Genomic DNA, 21,689 nt, shown 5'->3' on the forward strand with positions numbered 1-21,689 from the left:
GGAATGTTTGAAGAGTGCATTCAGGATACATACCACTAAGAAAGTGAGGAAGTTGGGATTGGGCAGACAGAGAAGCTGATCCACAATGCAGGTGCAACTGAGACCTCAGCAGATCCTACAGGGAACTCTTTAGCTAGGATGGCCCTTCGGAGTAGTCATGAAGTATCACAGGGAGCTGAGCTTTGGATCCTTGCATCAGCCAGCTACTGACTGCTGGCTTGGCATGGAGAGGGTGTGTAGCCATGGGTAATGCAGTTCCTTTTGGGGAAGGGTCACTCTAATGACAGCTATGAGTAGTCAGCACCCATGATTCCAAGCAGCTAGGGGAAGGGATGCCTCACTGAGCTCTGAAGAGGGGATATGGGTGCAAGACAATATATCCATCACAATATGCATTTCAAGGTTAAAAAAAATACTAGTAAAACCAGAAATCTAATTTCAGACATAGAGAAGAAATATCTGGTTAGGAATTATAAATAAAGAACATCCAGGTAATTAATTGCTGCCGTAAAATCTCAAAGTCATTTTACATCTTCTAAAAACAACAAACAAAAACTGTGCAGATCAGTGAGAAACAAATTAAGCCACACAAATCCCTCAGCTTTAGCAGAGCTAGAAGACAGAGGATAGTATAAGCTTCAGTTACCGTATGTAGAAAAGTAACATCAGTTTTCAGTAGAGCTGTCTCATGAGTTTTCACTATCAATCTTTGTGGACAGTTCAGGGTTCCTGGAAAAATTGTGTGGAAGGGACAAAAGGGGCTGTATGAAAATCACCCTTGAAAAAATAAAGACTATCTTAAGTGTGAAAATACTAAAAGAGGAAAAGGTAGATATAAAAACACTCAGTAAAGAGGAAGGGATTTAAGAGTACACAGATAGCAGTGTTGCGGGGGAGGGGGGGGAATTCCTTCTAGGGATAAACAAGATTAAAAGTAAGGCAGAAGCACTCTTTAAGGTCTTGTTGGTGAGGGGAAAAGAAGTAAGGTGGGAAATACTGTATAATTCCACAAGATAAAATAAAACAAAAAATTGAACAAAATAGAACTTTTCTACTACCCCCCCACCCCCAAAAGCCAAATGTTAAAGAAACCGCACTTCACGACACAGACAGGAGAGGGTGCTCTTGAACTAAAGATCATGTAAACTGGTTCATATTGTCAACCTTGTCCAAGAAATGGCTAGATGTAATCAGTCTTCATTTATATGAAACTACTGTAAGATCAAAATAGAATAGAGAAGCCAAACATTTCAGTTGGTGGAAATTCCTCTTTGAAAAGCAACCATGAAACAGAAGAAGATTGTAACGGGGTACTTAAAACTGAATTAAATGCCTTCAAACAAATAATGGGATATGAAAAATACCTTGACTCACAAATTCAGAAATGAAGGTTGAAAATGGGAAAAAGTACACAAGAAGAAATTAAATTAAAGTTGACTGAACTCAGAAAAGAAGCAGAATAAAATGGTGGACTTTATTTATTTATTTTTTTAGAAATACAGAATAAATTACAAGGTATCCAAGGGAGAATAGACTTGAACAAAAGTTTAATAAGTATCATAGAATGAGGCGGGCGAACAATGACGAAAATGTCAATGATATAGAGAAATAACTATAAAGGGTCAGTGAGAAAGTGGTTGAAATGGAAGAAAGACAAAGAAGAGCTATCATGTGAATAATTGGAGTCCTTGAAGAAAAAAAACAGAATTATGGAATAGAACTCATATTTAAAATTACAGTAAAAAACATTCTGTAAATAAAAAGATAACCTCAATTTCACATGGTGAAATTGTCTAGAATGCTAATCTCCTAGACACAGCAGACTAAAACTATTATATAGTATACTAGAGGCCCGATGCACAAAATTTGTGCAAGAGGCTTGGCCCTTGCAGCCCCAGCTTCATCCAGAAGGTCATCCAGAAGGATGTCTGGAAGGTCGTTTGGCTGTTCAGTCTAATTAGCATATTAACTCTTTATTATATAGGATATTCAAAGAGAGTAGTAAGAGCGAGAGAGGGGCACTTTGAAAACAAATGAAGCAAAAAGGAAAGGGAATATATATTTTTTTGGGGGTATAATGCTTTTACAATCTGCAGTTTACTTTAAAAGAAACCATTCTTTAAAAGTTAGAAGTTGATCTTGACTTTTAGTCTCAGTGGTTATAGTTTGCTTTCAGAGTTTGTCTGTAAAGAAAGTATTTTCTTCCTCTGAAAATTTGATACTTCTTTTTTTTAATCCTCACCTAATGATATATTTTTATTGATTTTAGAGAGAGGGGGAAGGAGAGAGAGAAATATCTATGTTAGAGAGAAACCTCAATCGGTTGCCTACTGTACATGCCCCAACTTGGGATCAAACCCATAATCTAGGTATGTGCTCTGTAGGGAACCCACTGCCTTTTTGGTGTATGCTAGATGTTCTAACCAACTGAATCACCCTGCCAGGGCAAAATTTGCTATCTTATATGTACCTTCCATTGTTCTGTCTATGCCTGCCCTCTAAGACACATTTTTACTCTTTTAAATATTTTATAATGATCATATGTTCTTATGAACTCCATTTACCTCTGGATATCTTAACTATTCTTTCAGCTGCCTGAAAACCATTAATTAATTTATTCAGTAAAAATGTATTGAATAACTTGCATGCCAGACACTGTTCAAGTCACTGAGACTAAGCAATGAACAAGATAAACCAAGTCCTTATCCACAGGGAGGACAGACAGTTAATAAATAACTTGGCAGACCCCACCCCCTGTTGCCTCTATTGGGGGAGATGATCAGATGGTAAACAAATGAATATACCCTGTAACATCAGATAATGCTATGAAGAAAAACAAGATAGGACAATATGGAGAGTCTTGGAGTAAGGGAGAGCAATTATTTTAAGCTAGAGCAGACTTCTCTAATGCTTGAGCAGATACCTATATGCAGTAAGGAAGAAAGTCCTGAGGCAGAGTAAGCTTGATCCGTGTGAGGAGCAGCAGGAAGGCCATTTTGGCTGAGGTAAGGTGAGAGAAGAGAAGGGGAGAATAGTAAGAGAGGAAGTTGAAGAAGCCCAGATTGTAGAACCTCACAGATCTTGAATTTGAATTTTGTTCTGAGTTTGATGGGTAACCTTCAGAGAAGGGGTTTGAGAAGGGATTGATATAATCTGATAACATTGGCTGTGGAATGGAGAATAGAAAAGGTCCATGTGGGAATAGTGTTAGAAAGACCATAGGTTGGAGGCTGTTGGGGAATTGGATGATGGTGTTAAACTAGGATTGTGGTGGTAGAGGTGCTGAGAAGTGGATAAATTTGGAATTTTAGTCTTTACTGATAGGACCTAGAAGTGGAATGGGAAAGAAAGAGGAAAATGAAGATTATGCCCAATTTTTGGTTAGCAGAGGGTGAATGTGGTACTACTTAGTGAGATGAGAAAGACTAGTAGATGAGTAGGGTTGGAGGGGAAATCGGGATTTCTGTTTGGGCATGTTAGGTTTGAAATGCCTATTGGCATTTAAGTGGAGGTGCTACATTCACAGTTGGATATATGAATGAAATTTAGGGTAATGTCAGGCTAGGAAATATAAATGTGAGAATCAATGCATAGAAGACATTCAAGAAAGCAGAATGAAGAAGGCCATGTAGGGAGGGATTTCTGGTTGGGAAGAAATGTGGACTAAGGATTGCATCCTGGGATACTCCCAACATTGACCCATGAGATAGAGCAGGAGCCAGCCAGAGATTGGGACAGAGTGGCTGATGGATCAAGAGGAAGGTGTTGTGTTGGAAGCCAAAGGAAAAGTAACGCTAGATAATTTAAATAGTTTGTTAGCTTATAGAAATACTAGAGGCCCGGTGCATGAAATTTGTGCACGGGGTGTGTGTGTGGGGGGGTGTCCCTCAGCCCAGCCTTCACCCTCTCCAATCTGGGACCCCTCGAGGGATGTTTCGACTGCCCATTTAGACCCGATCCCGGATTGGGTCTAAATGGGCAGTCGGACATCCCTCTCATAATCCAGGACTGCTGGCTCCCAACTGCTTGCCTGCCTGCCTCCCTGATTGCCCCTAACCCCTTCTGCCTGCCAGCCTGATCACCCCCTAATCACTCCCATGCCAGCCTGATTGATGTCTAACTGCTCCCCTGCCAACCTATTTGCCCCCAACTTCCCTCCTCTGCCGGCCTGGTCACCCCTAACTGCCCTCCCCTGCAGGGTTGATTGCTGCCAACTGCCCTCCCTTGCAGACCTGGTCCCTCTCAATTGCCCTCCCTTGCAGGCCTGATGCCTCCCAACTGCCCTCCCCTGCTGGCCATCTTGTGGTGGCCCTCTTGTGTCCACATGGGGGCAGGATCTTTAACCACGTGGGGGCAGCCATCTTGTGTGTTGGAGTGATGGTCAATCTGCATATTACTCTTTTATTATTTAGGAGAGAGGCCTGGTGCACAGGTGGGGGCCAGCTGGTTTGCCCTGAAGGGTGCCCCGGATCAGGATGGGGATTCCCTTGGGGCATGGGGTGGCCTGGGCGAGGGGCTTTGTGGTGGTTTGCAGGCCAGCCACGCCCCCTGGTGACCCAAGCGGAGGCCCTGGTATTTGGAATTTATTTACCTTCTACAATTGAAACTTTGTAGCCTGGAGTGGAGCCAAGCCCCCTGCTCGCTCTGTGGCTGGCTGCCGCCATTTCTGTTTGGATTTGTTTATCTTCTATAATTGAAACTTTGTAGTCTTGAATGGAGGCCTAGGCCGGCCAGGGCTGCAGAAGCTTGGCTTCCTCTATTGCCAGGGAAACCCAAGCCTCTCTCCTGCTCTCTGTGGCTGCAGTCATCTTGGTTGGGGTTAATTGCATACTCGCTCTGATTGGCTTGTGGGCGTGGCTTGTAGGTTTAGCAGAGTGATGGTTAATTTGCATATTACTCTTTTATTAGGTAGGATACTTTCTGGATAGCTAGTAATCATTGAGCACTCTGTGTGCTAAGTGATCGTACATGGATTACCACCCATGTAGTGTGACTTGTGCTTAACTATGACACACACTATTTTACTTCATTATTAAAGTATGAAACGCCATAGTTTTACTCCAGTATTAAAAATGATTCATGATAGTTTTCATAATTATAATTCTCTAAGAAACTTCTTGTTTTGCCTATAGAAATACCCATATGTGTACTGCATGAACCAAAACTTAAGTGATTTCTCCCTTTTGAGACTGGTATTAGTATGTCATGTAGAGTAGCATCTCTTCATTTGAATAAATTCATTTTCCTAATTTGTGGAAGGGGGTTTGTGGATTTTGACTATATTTTTGGAATCTAAATGTGCTTATCCACCAACAGAGTAGTAAATATACATGAAATATTTTATTCTAGTTCTTGTTGTATTAAAATTAATTTGAATTTAAGGACCATAGATTTTTTTTTAATTTATCTTTGTTGTTGAAAGTATTACAGATGTTTTAAGATCACTGTTATTATTTTTTAAGATCACTTCTCTTGATATCTGCAAACTGGAGGGTAAATTACTTCTTTTATACATGCCTTTGATTGGGTACATGATGTTAACTGTGAGAAAATATAGTTTGTTGTTAAGCATGATTTGATAAAAATTATAATTATATCACAGATGACACACCTGAGAGCTTTCTTCATTTCTTCTCAAGGAGTCATTTTTGCTGTTCTAACATCAAATGCTTATTTAGTATCATTAACTTGCATACACTTGGAAGGACAATGCTTTTTTAGTTCAACGTTCTAATCTAGATTTCTTTGGAGCATATATACTTGCAAGACAAAAAGTTAAGTACTGTCGTTTTTGTCAATATTGCCTTGAGGTGCATTTGAAAAAGTGTCTATGCAGCTTTATTTTTACACTACATAGAATAGGAAAGAATGAACTCACAGGGAAATATTATTTGGTCATAAAGTTGCCAATAGTGCAAATGTATTGAGTTATGCTTGGATTTCAGATTGTTTAGTAAAAAGTTTCCTTTTCAAGTACCAATATAGACAAGCATATTCAGGGAGATCCCTTAGTCAGTAAACTGCATTCCTAATAATAAAATGGTAAGAAATAAGTCTTTCTGTCCTTTACACCACTTGATCATTTATTTGCCCATTGAAATTCTATTTTAGAAAATTGTTATTGAGCTTAGAATTTTGGTTCATAAATTTTGAAGTTAACACTTATGTAGGGGATCAGTCTTTTAATATATTCTTTAAGTAAACAAACTACAGAGGTTAAAATAAAAAAAAGGGGGGGGGACAAAGCAACATTCTGTGCCTCTAGATGTAATGCACACCATGTCACCAACCTCATATTCCTGACAAAAATTCATAATCTCCAACTAATCATCAGGAATTATCAGAGAAGTATAAATTGTGGGATATTTAGTAGAAAAACTGGCTTGAACTAAAAAATATGTCAAGTCATGAAAGATAAAGGCTGAGAAACTGTTTCTGATTAAAGGAGAGTAAAGAGACAAGACAACTAAATACAATATGTAATTGTGGATTAGGAAAAATATTATCTACAGAAACATTATTGGCACAATTGGTGACATTTGAGTATGTATTGTTTATTAGGTTGTAGTATTGTATCAGTTAGATTTTCTGAATTTTAATAGTAGTGTGGTTATGTAAGAGAATGTACTTGTTTTTAGCAAATACATGCTGAAGAATTAAAGGTTAAAAGGTCACTATGTCTGCAACTACACATATTGCAGGAAAAATATTACAATATGCATACAGAGAGAGAGAGAGAGAGAGAGAGGAAGTGCGAGACCAAGGGAGGATATAAATGTGTCAGAATTTGTGATTCTGACAATTCTGGGCAGAGGGCATTATAGGTATTCTTTGTACAATTCTTGCAGCTCTTCCCATAAATTTGAAAGTATTCCAAAACAGAAAAGTTCATAAATTAAATAATTAGCCCAGAAGGAAAATGATTTATTATATGTAAGCCAACACTTCAACATTAAAGCATTATATCACAGCTCTACTAGAAGGTGTGTTATTATAGCTGAGTTTTGTTAGACTATAAATTCCTAACAAAAGGTCTATTAGACTCCATAAATTCTTAACAAAAGAAGCAAGAGAGAACACTTTTCTGGAATCTCCAAATGTGGAGACAGGATCATCAGCCTGGGAAATATTCTTAGAGTGCAGGCTGAGACAGAGGTTGACGCCAGAGAGGAAATCCTGGATTATGGAAAGAACCTGGGGAAAATAGAACTTCTTTTAAAGGACAGCTCATAGGGCCATAGTACCCAGTGTGGTGTCATCTTGGCTCTTTTATATTCAAACTAGAGGCCCGGTGCACGAAAATTCATGCACTTGGGGTGCTCGAGGGGTGTCTCTCAGCCCGGCCTGCAGTCCAGGACCCCTTGGGGGATGTCCACCTTCCGGCTTAGGCCCGCTCCCCAGGGGATCGGTCCTAAGCTGTCAGTCAGACATCCCTCTGGCAGCCTGTGAGCCCTCCCACCACCGCTGCTGCACTGGCAGCCATCAGCCTGGCTTGTGGCTGAGTGGAGCTCCCCCTGTGGGAGTGCACTGACTCCTGCATTGAGCATCTGCCCCCTGGTGGTCAGTGCACGTCATAGCGATGGGTCGTTCCTGATTGGCCATTAGGGTCAATTTGCATATTACCTTTTTATTATATAGGATGATCTGGATTATATTTTCCTACTTTAGTGAAACCTTATTTTCAATTGGAATTCATGTTGCAAAGCACAAGATTTTAAAAATAAATTTTATAAGCATTTTTGCTAGACCAACCAGTTCCTTCAAGCAGTGATAATACTTTTCTTTTCTCCTACTGTGTCTGGAAATTTTTATTCTTCTGATCCACTTACCTCTTACTAATTCAGCCCAGTAGGGGTTGGACATTCTGAGAAATGTGTTCAGTGGTTGTTTGGCAGGTCAGACCCAGGGGAGTGGAAGAAGTGGTATGTTCGGAGGAGAAGGCGTACCTTTCCCAGAGTTCCATTCCTGCTGGCCTCGGCGGCACCTGTCTTCAGAAGGGTGTGCATGCGCAGCAGCCTGCATTTGTTTTTCTGGGAAGGAAATCCTGCGGGTTTAGAAGTCCGTGATGAGAGTTTCAGGCCGTGGGGGTGGCTGGCTTGGAAAGTGGCAATTACAGAAGTTTCTCTCCTCTGGGTCCTTGGGCACAGCATAGCCCACCTCTGTGCCACAGTGAGTCGTCCTCATTCTGGAGCTGGTTGGGGTCTGAGTCAGGCTCCCAGGCTGCGGCTGCTCACCACCAGGGCGGCTTTTAGTTGGCATGCTCAGCAGAAATTACCAGGCTCAGAAGCAGCTTTTCATTGTTGTGCCCCAGAGGTGGTCCATTCGGAAAATTATCCAGGCATGCTCACAGGGAGATGCAGGGAGTGGCACTGCCCTGGCCGGGACTCCAGTGAAACAAGAGATTTCTAATCTTCAGAACTATCAATCCAGTACCTTTCATTGGTTGTGTCTCACTTAAGGAAAGAAACATTGTTTCCAAACAAATGTATTCACTCCCAGCAGGCTATGTTGTTGAGTCAATTTGCTTTGCCTAATACCTATCATTTGCTCTCAGTGATTTAAAATGCACCATTTAGTATACTAGTAATTGATCTTTTGGGTTGAAGGATTATGTCAGGCAGTGCTCTTTTTTGTCATGTATAGAAGTGCAAAACAAATGTATATACCAGCTGATAAACTGGATGTTTTTAATATACTTTTGAAAGTACATTCCATTTTAAAAAATTACACATTTTTCTCTGTATCCTTGCTGAAGCCATACACGCACAGTCTAAGGATGGATGCTGCTACTAATTAAGACCACTTTTTACAGCAGGGTGGGTATATGCATTTTGTTTACTAGAGAGTCATTTAAATAGTTGAGGACAAGTGTGACTCTTACACATTCTTCTTTTAAAAAAGTATATATATATATATATATATATATATATTAATTTATATATATATATTAATTTCTTTATTGATTAAGGTATCACATATTTGTCCTCATACCCCCATTCCCATCCCACACCCCTCCCCACACATGCCCCCACCCCCCTGTTGTTCTTAACCGCTGGTTAGGCTCATATGCTTGCACACAAGTCCTTTGGTTGATCTCTCCCCTTTACCTCCACCCTCTCCTACCCTCCCTTTGAGGCCCGACAGTCTGATCCATGCCTCCTTGTTTCTGGCTCTGTTCTTGTATATTTTATTGATTTTTTACAGAGAGGAAGAGAGAGGGATAGAGAGTTAGAAACATCAATGAGAGAGAAACATCGATCAGCTGCCTCCTGCACACCTTCTACTGGGAATGTGCACGCAACCAAGGTACATGCCCTTGACTGGAATCGAACCCGGGACCCTTGAGTCCACAGGCCGACGCTCTATTCAGTGAGCCAAACCAGTTAGGATACCACAATTACCATTCCTCATTTGAAATCCATTTCATTGGTTTCTGGACTTAATTTTTCCTGGCACCAGTTTGCCTCTCAAGATTCTCCTTTAGATGGCCTTCCTCTACCTGTTCTCTTTCATCTTTGCTCTCAGTGATGTCCCTTTGCTTCAGATAGAACTCTTTTATCTCCATTATTAGAGGCCCAGTGCACGAAATTTGTGCACAGGGAAGGGTCCCCTCAGCCCAGCCTGCACCCTCTCCAATTCGGGGGATGTCTAGACCGGCAGTCGGACATCCCTCTCACAATCCTGGACCGCTGGCTCCTAGTCACTCACCTTCCTGCCTTCCTGGTTGTCCCTAACTGCCCCCCTCTGCCAGCCTGATCACCCCTCACTGCCTCTACATGCCGGCCTGGTCACCCCCAACTGCCTCCCCTGCTGGCCTAGTCACCCCTCACTGCTCCCCCTGCCAGCCTAATCACCCCCAACTGCCCCCCCCACCAGCCTGGTCGCCTCTTACTGCCCCCCTGCTGGCCTGGTCACCCCAACTGCCCCCTTGACATCCTTGCCACCCTCAACAGCTCCGCCTGCTGGCATGGTCACCTCCAACTTCCCCCCCACCAGCCTGGTTGCCCCTCATGGCCTTCCTGCTGGCCTGGTTGCCCCATGCAGCCTGCTTGTTCAGTCGTTTGGTCGTCGCTCACTAACCCCCCTGTTGGCCTGGCTGACCCACACAGCCTGCTTGTTCAGTCATTTAGTGGTCTCTCGGGCTGACCTTGGGTAGCTAGGCAGCCGCCATCTGAAGCTTACCTGCACCTTGGGCTGGCCCTGGGCAGCTGAGGGGCTGAGGGGACTGGGGGACTTTGGAGGCAGGCACGCAGAGCAGCCAGACCCACCTGGGGGTGGGCCTGGCCGTGCCGCCTGCCTGACGCCCTGGCAGGGCTGAGGGGACTGGGCGCTGCCATCTTGTGGCCGTGGGCACCGCCATCTTTGAGGGTGTGGCAGTCAATTAGCATATTTCCTCCTTATTGGCTGTGGGCACCACTATCTTTGAAGGTGTGACAGTCAATTAGCATATTTCTGCCTTATTGGCTGTGGGTGTCGCCATCTTTGTGAGGTCGTGATGGTCAATTAGCATATTCCCTCTTTATTAGATAGGATGTGTCCTGTTCCTCACACCTGGCTACTTCCATATGCTGCTCCCTCTGCCCACACTTCTCTCTACCCAAATCACGTACTTCTAGTAAAGGAAGCTGTAGACTCGAAGAAGACACAAGAACCAGTAATGCAGTCCTATCACAGTGATGGCTTTTCTCTGGTCCCTTTGTGTGTATGTGTACAATAATCCCCCCTTATTCATGAGGATATGTTCCAAGATCCACAGTGGGTGGCCCAAAACTATGCATAGTACCAAACCCTATATATGCTATGTTTTTTCTTATGTATGCATACCTTTTCACTTATAGGAAGCACTTTATAGCTTCTCTTTAGCATATTTAAATTGCTAGCATCACTACTCTTGTGCTTTTATTCTTGGGCCATTATTAAGTTAAATAAGTTACTTGAATGCAAGCACTGTAACATCATGACAATCAAACTGATAACCAAGAAGGCTACAGCATGGAGACGCTAGATAAAGGGATGATTCACATCCTAACAGGGAGAGCAGGAGATTTCACCACACTACTCAGAATGACTTGCAATTTAAAATTTATGAATTGTTTATTTTTGGAATTTTCCATTTAATATTTCCAGACTGTAGTTGACCATGGTGGTCCATGAGTAAATGAAACCGTGGAAAGCAAAACCACGAGTAAGGGCGGGGCTGCTGTCCTCCGTCAGGGGAGCATGCTCTTTTCCTGCCTTGTGATTCTTGCACTGATTTTTAAATGACAACAACCATGACAACGGTCTCCCAGCAGCTCCGGAATGACTGAGTGCAGGTTTTGTTCCCTAGGAAGCGGGCTCAGATAGAGATTAGTAGAAGGAGATTTATTAGGGAGAGCTGTTAGGATGAACACCAGTGGAATGGATGTGACAGCATTGGGCGAAGTGAGAATTAGGGTTGAGATCCAGTCTTAGTGGAGGCTCCTGATGGTTTGAAACTGGGATGTCCTTTCAGAGTCGTCTCCCATTGGAGCGAAGGGGCTGAGCCTTTATGCGCCTGTGGCCCCCTGGGATGGACTTGTGGTCTTGCTTGAGGAACTGTGTTCAGACTAGTCAGTCCCCATTTGAGGGCTGACACTGGAGGGCTGTCCTCAGGGAGGCTCGGGTGGCAACTGAGACAATCGTCCTCCTTGCCTGAAAGGGACTATGGGCAGGGCCATCCCAGCACCCATCATCCATATCTTCCAGAAAAGTACCAGGGCTGGCAAAGCTGTAAGTCAAGATTAAGATCTCATAGGAAACGGAGAGTTTCAAACACGTGGTCTATGCCAGGCTCCTTTAAAAAATCAAATGCATATATAAAAATAGGTGAAGAATAACTGTGAAATATGTCTATTTTATACTGCGTTTCTACCATGTGCCAGGCCAAGCATTTGGCAAAGCATTACTAAATAAGGTTGCCTATGATTTACATTCAACACCTAGCACACCTCTAGATCTTTTGCCTATTTTTGTCTTTAATCCTTTTCACAATCCAGCAAGTTGGTTACTATGGTAACTATTTTGCCCAGGAAATGGGCTCTTAGAGAGGTCAAATGTGTTGCCTAGGACCATACAGCTTGCAGCTTGCTGAGCCAAATTTTGAATTCAGGTTTCTTTTCTTTTTCTTCCCTTTTTAAAAAACACCCTGCAGCTCTACAGTTTATGTTCTTTATGCTGCTATCACACTGCTTTCTGTACAGATGACTTCTTCATCAGCAGAGACTCTGTTTTCTACTTTTTCCAAGTTTCCCAAGAAAGATTTGTATAAAACAGTAGGTGTTTACTAAAGACTTCGATTTAACTTAAACTAATTGTACCGGTCGAAATAAGTTTTTACACCCAGACTCGCCTTCTCAGGAGGCATTGTTCGGCTTGTCTTAGAAACAAAGTTTCAGTCACAAGTCTTGAAAGTTTTACCATTTAAATATCTCTTGAAGCTGGATGTTCCTCTTCATTCCCTGAAGTAGATTTTTTCCACATTGCAGTGTAAGGATCCTTCCAGGTCACACACCCACCTCTTTTACCAGCTCTTACCATCTCTGGAGAATAATCACCCATCTCCCTAAACTGGTGCCCAAGGGTCTTCATAATTTGAGTTAGATCCCTCTAGTTCTAGTTCTTGTTGTTTCCCCAGTAATACTGAACAATTTTGTCTTCTTAGATACCTTCCTATGAGCTACTAATACTTCTTTCATACATACTTTCATAACTTGCTTATCATAGGATGAATATATGTGTAAGTCATATGCCTTATATACATATACATGCATTTGAAGGAGCCAAATATTTAGAGACTCTAATATTCTAAATACATATTTGTGTCTTTCTTTTGTTAATTTTGTAATCATTTTTTTTTATAAGTCTGTTTTTCCTCATGGACTTACAAAGGCTCCAGGACTCTTAGAGTTACTACCTAGATAATTCAATAATAAAGATTCGAATTTATTGGTGGAGAAAACCAGAGTGGGGAGGACAAACTATGAAAATAGATTTTGTTTCTGGTTCTGTAGCTCACTTGTACCATGCCTAATATACTACAATTACATACAAACTTGATTTTCAAAATTATCTATTGAGTGAAATGCATTTGATGAATTATGTAAATTACATATCTTACATAATAATAGACAAACATGTAAATTGACCATACCTCCGCTACACCACCAGCCAATCAGGAATGATATGCAAATTAACCCAACAAAGGTGGCGGTTAATTTGCATACACAGGTGCCGAGTGACGGGGTGGACGCAGGCGTTCTGCCCCCACCCCTGTCTCTAAGGGCCTCTGGGCAGCGTGGGAAGGCAGGGCCAGAGCAGAAAGAGGCGGCTCCCGGAGCGGTAAGAGGCGGCTCCGGGGCTGGGCCGGAGTGGAAAGGCGGTGTCAGTAGCCAGAGAAAGAAAAGCCCATTCTAGCACGAATCTTCGTGCATCGGGCTTCTAGTTTTACATAAATATGTATGTATTTTAATGATAAAATAATTTCTAGACCTTGACATTCCAAATATATGATTGTTTTTCTTTTATTACTCATGAAATTTTAGTTTGGCTTTCCAAACTACCCATGAAGGGGAGATAAAATGACAAATGCCAGTTCATATTAAAATGCTCTCTGGTATTTTGTTCCTGCAATTTTAATTTAGCAACTTTAGTGATTAATGTTGTACCTTTACAGTAATCTGTGATGCACCAAGTTAACAGAGTAATATGGTTCAGATACTCACTTAACTGTGTCGATCAGTACATTTCAGAAGGACATAAAAGGGTGTGTTGCCTTCACAATTTACATGCTACACTGAGTCACGTATCTCCACAACTTCCTTATGGTTCTCTCAGTCAGGGGTTACACACGTAAGGTTTTAATTCATAAAGTGATTTTTGTTACACTTTGTTATTTGTTTGACTCCGTAGAGGCAGAGGACTCTGATTTCAGGTTGGTCTGTGTTTCTGTGGGATATGTCAGAAACAAAGGCATCGTCATCGAGTGCTTTGGGTTTTGGTTTCCCGAAGGTATCAGCACACAGTGGGTGAAGTTTAGTGTGGAGTTTATTCTTATACTTTAAGCTGTACAGTGACTCTGAAATGTCTAGAGTTACCGAGGAGTGGTATGAATGACTGCTAGCGCCCAGGAAGTGCTACTAATACTACAAAACTGAGTTACTAAGACAAAATCAATACCTAGGGATGACCTCACAAAAAAATGAGAAGGATCAAAGAGGACCACGCTGTCCTCACCTCCTCTCTACTCCAGTGGGTTTCTCAAATGACAAATATTAGTTGAGCCTCAGAATCAGATGCCTCAAGGTGTTAGTTCATAAGCTGGGGTAGGTTTCCCAGTTCTCTGGTCAAGAGGGTACCCGTGACCTACAATAAGGCACACTGTGGAACCCAAATATATTTGTAGAACCTTCGCATATAAAGTGACTGTAGAAATAATTTATACAATACATGAACGGCAGACCTTCATGTAACACCCATTACTAATGGTCTTCTGGTATCTCCTCTAACACTGAGCAACCAAGGTTTTATTGCTCCAAAAGGCAAGTCTCTGTTATTTCCAGCAGCTCCAATTATTAGGTCTCTTTTGTTAGGTTATCTGAAATATACCTCCCTCTAACTTCGAACAAGCAGCCTTACTTTTGTTCCCCGGAGCCACATGGACATCTAACATCACTTCCACATGTCAGTTCTTTCTACATGTGAAATCGGTCAGCATGTCACCCGAGTGTTTTCTCCGCTCAGTGCAGTCATCTGCAGTTGCTTTAACAGTTCCTCTTATGATTCATATGTCGTTGGTCACTGGTTTGACCAGCACAGAGGCAAGGACAGCTATTTTCTCATTTATTTTGAATACTTTACTTTTGTAATGCAGCCTAGTTGAAAATGCGTGTTTCTGGCAATGATGACATAGTATTGATCCTTACTGAATTTGAACATAACTAAAGTTCTAATTTGTGCTGTCACATAACATTTCCCCCATCATATACTCAGTTGATTAAAAAAATATTTTTATTGATTTCAGAGAGGAAGGGAGAGGGGGAGAGAGATAGAAACATCAATGATAAGAGAGAATCATTGATTAGCTGCCTCCTACACGCCCCCCACTGGAGATCGATTCTGCAACCTGGGCATGTGCCCTTGACCAGAATCGAACTCGGGACCCTTCAGTCCACAGGCCAACACTCTATCCACTGAGCCAAACCGGCTAGGGCTCAGTTGATTTTATTTGAACCTAAGTGCAGGATATTTTATATTTTATTGTATTTAACCTATTAGTGTTCATCCTGTTGATGTAGTTTGGGATTTGATGGAGTCATTCACTATGTTAGTTATCCTTCCTTGTTTCATGTTATCTTTGCATTTGAGAATCATGCTACTTCACCTATCACTGACAAAAATATTTATCTGGTCGAGACAACATCAGAGCAGAAAGAAACCAGAGGTCCTCTGTACTCTAATAATGATTAACCTACTAGTACTCTTTGGCTATAATCATTGAACTCAAATCATATTTACATTATTCAATATATGTGCCTCTAAGAGCTTTTGTTGGTGATGGTGAGGGGAATATAAAAGGGATTAACTGGAAAAGGGCACAAAGGAGATTTCTAGGGTAATGAAAATGTTCAGTATCTGAATGACATGTGTGGTGTATATGGGCGAAGGCCCTTCCTTGTCAAAACTTCTGAAACCTTTTATTAAAGATCTGTGCATTTCACTAAATTTAAATTACATCTTAATTGTAAAACTTATTTAGCATGTAAATTCACTTGGATTACCAACTATTAAGAATTAAAAATCAGCTTCGCAAGTTAAAATCTTGAGGTTTTGAATACTGAAATGACTTTGTCAGTCTTTGACAGTGATGAAATCCAAAATAAGATGTAGAACTCAACCTCTGTTTTGAATGAATTGCTTTTTCAACTCATCCTTTGAATAATACTTCTTTAGGGTGTGGGATGGGAAAGTTTCTTCTAAGCAGTCGGTAATAACATTACTGTATGCCAGTAACATGTTTTCAGTAGGTTTTGTCTTTGTTCTATTGCTAAGCTCTTGGACAGTTGGAATCTGTAAATGGGTTATCAGCACAATGTGTTCAGTGAGTGTTTATTTGGAGTGAAGAAAATTAGGTGTCAAATTATCTACTTTGTCCATTGAGTACTCTGTATAAACTACTTCTCTGAAGGACTCTTCCTTTTAGGGGTGATATTGTGTGTCAGTCATGCATGGTGTAAGAAGCTATGAGCTATGATTATGTTTTGGAACCACATCTATTCATTCATTAGTAAGGTGGTGACTACTACAATAGAACATAATGAAATTGAGAAGACTTGTTTTTCAGTGGTGTAGTGAAAGCATGCACATATTATCCACTTTTTATTTTGAAATAATACTTTACAACTCTATGGCAGTTTTTATTCTTCATGATGGTTTTGTACATCTTATATAATACTAGAGGCCTAGTGCATGAAATTCATGCACTGCGGGGGCGGGGGGGAGGGGGAGAGGTTCCCTCAGCCCAGCGTGCTCCCTCTTGCAGTCCAGGAGCCCTTGGGGGATGTCCGACTGAGGGACCTAAGCTGTCAGTTGGACATCCTTAGCACTGCTATGGAGGCAGGAGAGGCTCCTGCCAGCACTGCTGCACTGGCCAGTGGTGAGCCCAGCTACTGGCTGAGTGGCTCTCCCACTGTGGGAGCATACTGACCACCAGGGGGCAGCTCTTGCATTGAGCAACTGCCCCCTGGTGGTCAGTGTGCATCATAGCGACCAGTCGTTCTGCCATTCAGTTGATTTTCATATTAGCCTTTTATAATATAGGATTTTCCTCACAAGAAATTGGAACTTATCTTATTAGGATTAAGATTCTGAACATTGGATGATGAAGTAATTTGAGGAAGGTCACACTACTGTAATCTAAATCCTTCACTCCATTCAAGACCTAGGTCAAAATTATATTTCCTCAGTGAATCTGCTCTTCACTTTCCTTATCCTAAGATAATTTTCCCAATTAAAGAAGTTTCCTAAGCAATTTTGTGTACTGCCCACACTATATTAGTAGTGTCTCATCTGCCTTTTATTTGTTCTTAATCTCCTTTTTGGACATGTATTATGTTTTCCTAGCCATATTGTAAATTCTTCTACTTCTCTTATGTCCTTCCATCCCCTGTGCTCATAGTATAGAGCTAGATGAACATGGGCTTCTTAGTAAATGCTTTCTGAACAATGGATACCCTTAAAATTAAATTGTATAATATAAACAAAATTCCAAAAGTAGTGTGAGGCCCATTACATAATCATAACTGGTTGGATAAGATCACTTGGGAATAATGTGAGCAAAGTTATTATATGATTAATAGTAACTCCACATTTTCAGTACAGATTGTTAATTGGAATATTTTCTTTCTGGATTTGGTAGGTTTTCCGAGTTCTAGTATGAAATCTTTGGAAACTTATAAGTTGATGGACTTTTAGTGAAGCAACAGGGTGTGAGGGAAAAGATGCACAATAACATCCGTTGACTTTAATCTGAGGCTTTGTCACTTCCCCACCCCCCCCTACCCTGCTATGAAGGGTGTATGTGGCTTAGCAAAGTACATGGGATACGATATGCGCTTAATAAAGGCAGATTCATTGTTTACCTTTACCTCATTGTTATATTTCATAGTTTTTTCTTTTTAACAAGTAAGTGTTAAAGTAACATGCAATTATATATGGTTTTAAAAGAAATTTAGGTAAGTATAAAGGAAAGGAAGCAAGAACTCACCTTGATGAAAAACGCCATACCTATAATGTAATGACATTTAATTTTTTATGCAAGCCTTATAAAAAAGTCATTCTCATTTTTATTAATTCATTTGTTAACTTAATCTTTTTCTTTTATTTGTGTATGAATCTTACAAGCATTTATTGACTGACAGTTGGATGTCAGACATATTCTAGCTGTTGGAGACAGCACTAACCCAGCCGCATCCCTGTCTTCCTGGTGCTTCTGTTCTTTTTTGAGGGGGGAGACAATAAACACATCAACGAATATAAAATATGATGTGTGACAGTGATAATGCCATGAATGAGATGTAAGGCAGGTGCATGCATCCGGGGTGATGGCAGTCCTTTAGAGCGGGTGACATTGATCTGAGAAGGTGAGATTGTACCAGGAATCAGAAAGGATTGAGGGAGCAAGCGCAATGACCAACTGGGTAAGGGAACTCCAGGCAAAGGAATAACAGCAAGTTTATTCCAGGTCCAGCAGGTGGAGTAAAAATTTGATGAGGACTGATCTCTAGCTCTGCAAAAACCTTGTGCTCTAACATGGAACTGGGAGTGCTGCTCATCTGTTGTTCTTGGGGGGTTAAATTCTGATCTTCCATTTAATCCATGTTACCTTTTCCTCTGCTTACATTACTAGCTTAATTAAGGCTTGGATCTCGTGGTAATGCTTTTGTTTTCTTTGCATACAGAAAAGCTATTTTATAACCCAGACTCTTAATCACACGGAGGAAGCACTGCTGCAGAGTGTGTTCGAAATAGAGAACTCCGGTACTAGAGTGTAGGCGTTTTCAAGCCAGCGGAGGTTTAGAAGGAGCTGCTCAGCAGGGATGGGAAGTAGGAAGACTTCCTGAGTCATATCTTTTTTAAAAAAAATATATATTTTTAATGATTTCAGAGAGGAAGAGAGAGGGAGAGAGAGACAGAAACATCAATGATGAGAGAGAATCATTGATCGGTTGCCTTCTGCACACCCTACGCTGGGGATCGAGCCTGCAACCCAGGCATATACCCTGACCGGGAATTGAACCTTGACTTCCTGGTTCACTGGTCAATGCTGAACCACTAAGCTACGCTGGCTAGGCTTGAGTCATATCTTTATGGTTTAACATCATTGTGTTTCAAATGAATTATTATAACAGCAGATGCATTTACTCAAATCCAACTGTAAAAAAATACATTTCAGGGAAATAAGAGTGGTTTTCAGGTTATTTATATTTTGGCTTCTATCACTATAACATTCAGCTGACTTTAGTAGCCATAGAACAATGAAACCACTATGAACAATTATTCACAGAATTCTTCTAATCAAAAAGCTATTTTCTCTTATGAGTGCTCAGAAGGTTGTCTCTTTATCTGAAATCTGAGCAACTAGACAATTCAAATTATCATTTTTATTCTATGTGCTCATAGGAGAAAAGTATTTCTAATAGAAAGAGATAACAGTTAAAGACAACTTAAAATAAACTCCAATGGACATAAGGTAAATTTAAATCAAGTAAGATCATGTTAAATGTCTTACACTTCTATAAGCCATATAACTGTTAACGATTGTTTAATCCATTAGTGATCACCAGAAGTAAAATGACTCAAGTAGAGAAAAATTAAATTACGGTTAGTACAGTTTAGTGTTATGTAAATTCCTTATTGCTTCCCACTTCTCTGGAATTGGTAATATAAACTTGGCTCATTGGAACCATCAAAGAAACAATGTATTCTCAATCCATTCCCAATCACCATTACTAATATGTATTTACTATATCTCTTGAGGGCTTTAGGATTATTGAAAATATCTATATAATCATGTAACGAAAGAACCTAAAAAGTCCATCTGCTTTTTTTTTTTTCTAAGCAATTCCTTCATACTTTTATTAAACAAAGATGACTCCCATATTTTCAAGCCACTTCCATACACTTTATATATAAATCTAAATTCTGGCTTCTGGGTTAGTATAAAGACATAGAAAAGCTGAATTTCTAGGGTATAATTTGTCCAGAGGATTTATATTATAATACAGTAGCCGTTTCACTGAAAATTAATTACGGTTGAGAAGAGAAATAGTAAGATTTTTTTCTTTTGCAATGTTGATGTCTGATCATCTCTGACTCGGTCTAGAATTAGAAAATTTTCTGTAGAAAAATGGATATCAGAGCCTTGCCCGTCTGTGATTTATGTGGCGTTTGACTTATGTTTTTCAAGCTGTAGTCGTTCACAATTTAAGCACTTCTCACCACCAAGCAATCCAGGAAGTATAGCATCTTTTAATTTGAGACCTCTGAGTTGGCCGTACATGGAGGAGAGTTTTGTGGTAGCCATGTGCTCCAGGCATCTGAGCATGTGGTACAACAGGAATGAACCCTTCCATTTCATTGACAACATGTGTTACATATTACTATGTTTCTGGCCTCTAGGTTTTAATGTCTTGGTGACAGGATCTATATTGGGGGAAGGATTGTCTGGGCTAGCTTTCTGTGCAATAATCGTTTGGATTAAATTGTTATTTTCCATGCAAATCTAAATAAGATGCAGACACTATGGGTGCCAAGGATTTCTGTGTGAAGCAGGGGTAAGAATAACAAAGGAGCCTGCTTTGTGTTAGTGGTGAGAAAGCATCTCTTGGAGGTGAACACATATACATACTCGAATCAGGTTTCAGATAAATGTGTTGGTTGAACATGGATGACCCCAAACCATTGCCAGCAACCAGATGTGCATCCCTGCAAATCCATGTAGCAAACAGCAGGGGTGGGGGGCGGTATTTGGAAATACAGTACTCAATTTCTATGGTGGTTTGAGAACCACAGACAAGGAAGTATTCTGCCTTGAGGTTATTCTGATAAAATAGGGCTGTCTGAAATTCTTTGTCTCAACCTTATCCAAACTTGGAAATTACCTAACATATTTTTTTGTTTCCCTGTCTCCCCATCCCCTGCCCAACTCTCCCTCCCCCCCTTTTTTTTTTGCTTATGCAAGTAGCAGTGTAATAAAAGGTCCTAGACTCTCAGAATGAGACCCCATGTTAATTTCTTCCTGGAAGATGCCACTCTAGAAAAAAAATGTTAACTTCTTTGCCTATTCAAAAATATGCTATTTGAGCACTACCCTCTTTTATGTATACTAATTTAAGTTCTGGATAAGATAATAAAGTTTAAAAGGCATTCCACCTTTCACAATGTATATATATAAAAGCCTAAGCGACCATTACCACCGGACGTCTAGACAACTGGTTGACCAACTGGTAGCTATGATGTGCACTGACCACCAGGGGGCAGACGCTCAACACAGAAGCTGCCCCTTGGTGGTCAGTTAACTCCCACAGCCAACCTCCTATAGTTGGCCAACCTCCGTGGTCCTCCCCGACAGCCGCCAGACTCGATCAGCCCGATTGGGACTGGGTGAGATGGCCCCAATCAGCCAGGAGGGTAATTCATGCACTGGGCCTCTAGTGTGTAAATAATAGTGGTTACCAGTGGCTCAATGGTAATTGTTGTCTGTCTGCATGGGACCATCAAGATTCTTATGAGACATCTTTTGAATATTTTCCTTTGTTTTATTTGTTTGCTTTTTGATCCTGTAGGTATTCCCACAGTTTTTCATTCTTGACCTTGAGCTGAGAGTGTTATCTCATTCCATCGTATTTCCATTGTCCTTTCTCTTGGTTTGCACCCTGAGACTCAGGGAAAGAAAAATTCTTGGCCAGATTCTTAGACCTTTGCTTGAGGCCAAGCTCCATGAACACCCACGAAGCAAAGACCACTGTTGTGAAGGGAAAGTACACAGTTGTTCTTTTGAATCCTGGCTGCTTGTTCTAGGAATTTAGAATGCGGAACAACAGTCAGTCTGGAGAATGTAAATTGTAGCTGGGTCAGGAAGATCCTTTTGTACAGCAACTCAAGTGCATGTA

At 40.9% G+C, this 21,689-nt stretch overlaps 1 protein-coding gene across 1 annotated transcript in view; it reads left to right on the top strand.

The window, feature by feature from the left end:
* ITPR2 (inositol 1,4,5-trisphosphate receptor type 2) overlaps window positions 1–21,689 on the top strand; it is a 428,506-nt gene that overhangs the window by 143,035 nt on the left and 263,782 nt on the right. The gene's annotated exons all lie outside the window — the stretch shown is intronic.

The sequence above is a fragment of the Eptesicus fuscus genome, chromosome 7, assembly GCF_027574615.1.
Source record: "Eptesicus fuscus isolate TK198812 chromosome 7, DD_ASM_mEF_20220401, whole genome shotgun sequence".
In the NCBI taxonomy this organism is placed as follows: Eukaryota; Metazoa; Chordata; class Mammalia; order Chiroptera; family Vespertilionidae; genus Eptesicus; species Eptesicus fuscus.